General features: G+C 39.3%; 1 pseudogene; it reads left to right on the top strand.

Annotated features, from left to right (window-relative positions):
* The first annotated feature begins 403 nt into the window (after window positions 1-403).
* Window positions 404-1,402, top strand: LOC107181676 (annotated as a pseudogene).
* Window positions 1,403-2,196: the final 794 nt, after the last annotated feature.

Here is a 2,196-nt window from a genome sequence, read left to right on the forward strand (position 1 = left end):
ATCTCATATCAATGATGACTTTTGGTTTCAAGTAACAGAGTCAGACAGTGGCTGCCATAAGTAAAAAAGGAAATTATTGGAAGAAAATTGGGAATTTCTAGAATCAGCAGGAGGCTGAGTGACCAGGATTGAAAAGGCCAGAAACCAAGGGAGGAGGCATAAGCAATAGCAGTATTGGCCAGGTAGCGATAATGCTTTCGAATCATCCCTTCATTTTTGGACAGCTGGTTCCAAGTTTCACAATCCTGGTTGGGACTGTCTAATTTTCAGAACCTTAGTCACTTATCAGTCCCTTGGCTTACTAGGGGTGGAGTGTGAAGAAGAGGAGCTCTTCTCTTTGGCTTTCTCAGTGGAAAATCTAATTCTGTTTCCCAATAACATGACATAAAATTGTCTTAGGTTAATGAAGGGAGCCTTGCAAAGTGACAAGCACTCATTACTCACATATCCCAATTTCCACACGCTACAGCTTTTCATTACGGTTGGATTTTGGGTAATGATGCAGCTTTAATTTAGCTACACTGCCCACTAACTCGGGCTTTGGTTAACAGTTCTAGTTATCTTCATGGGTACTTTTGAATAAAATATTTTATCTATGCATAGTTTCATCCTAGCTTTGTGTTATCCTTCCATAGCATGCAGCAAACTAATACTTATTTAGCCTTTAACTCATTATCAGAATGATTATAGAGATGTAGTATCTGAACTAATTTTTTAATTTACATTCTTTATTGACCAAGTCTGCAACAGATGCTTTGTTGACCCCCCCCCCACCACCACCACCACCACTCTCCCTCGTCCCCGTGTCCCTTCAGGCACACTGCTTCATTCCACACAGCTCTAGAAGTGCTGTGGAATGAACACTTCTCAACTAAGGACCAGCCCGACAGGAAGTGGGGTATAAGTACCCTAGCTCCCTGGCTCCTTCTTTGGAACTACCTTGGGTCTTGTGTTCTACACCAGTGTATCTCACACTATTGTTGGACCAGTGTTTTATTTTTAGTCCATCATGGATTGTTACTTTAAAAAATGAATTATAAAAAAATGGCTGTCAGCTTTATTCCAGAAGTGGCTCTGAGGGGGCACACGGCTTAGTGTGGTCTTTGTTAGCTTTCACCACGGCCTACCGTGACCAAGGCCAAAAGGTGCAGAAGGTGATGGTGCAGCCCATACACGTCATCTTCAGATTCTTGCAAACTAGATATCGGATTCAGGTGTGGCTTTATGAGCAAGTGACTATGGGGATAGAAGGCTGTATCATTGCTTTTGGTGAGTATATGAACCTTGTATTAGATGATGCAGAAGAGATTCATTCTAAAACAAAGTCAAGAAAACAATAGGTCTAATCATGCTAAAAGGAGATAATATTGCTCTGCTCCAAAGTGTCTCCTTCTACAAGTGATGTAATGAAGTGAGAAATTATTGAAAAGCAGTATAGTTTTATAGGTGTCCTTTGTTGGGAGAACAGTTCTTACCTATTTATTCATATTGGCTTACTACACCCTTATGTTACTACCAGATGACAATAAATGATGTTGAATTATTTTTATTAAAAAAGAGTGTCATAAAAGTATCATATTGTTATAAAAGTTTCTAAATATTTACTTTTACTTTTTATACATTCTTTATACTGAACCAGTCTCAAACAGTTCAAGGACTGGTACCATCACACAATACATTTTCAGGAAAGTTGAGTCCCTTTGTCCCAGGTTTTTTATAGGAGTAAGTGCAATTGCTCACAGTGATAACTGTATTCAAGCATATCCCCTATTGGATGCCTTTCCCTCCCTCATTTCCCCACTGCTTCCTGGTATTTCCTTGTCTCAGGGTCTTCTTCTAGAATCTAGAGGAACCTAATGAAGACAAGTAATTAAGGAGCCTGGAAACTACTCACTGGTGTCCTCCATGTGTGAGTTTGAATTTTATTCTTGTCTAGCTATAAGGCAACCCAGAGAATAAAAAGCACTACAGCTTTGGAGCCTGAAAAATATTAATTTTGAACCTGCTACTTATTAGCTGTAGAACCATGAGAAAATTATTTAACTCCTTGTGCCTCGGTTTATTTATTTATACAATGATGAAATTAAAATAACTACCAGAATAGAAAATTAAATACCAAGATACTTCCCTAGCTGGTTTGGCTCAGAGGCTAGCATCAGCCAGTGAAATGAAGGGTCCTGAGTTCGATTCCGGTCA

Source organism: Myotis davidii, unplaced genomic scaffold (genome assembly GCF_000327345.1).
Source record: "Myotis davidii unplaced genomic scaffold, ASM32734v1 scaffold168, whole genome shotgun sequence".
NCBI classification, from domain to species: Eukaryota; Metazoa; Chordata; class Mammalia; order Chiroptera; family Vespertilionidae; genus Myotis; species Myotis davidii.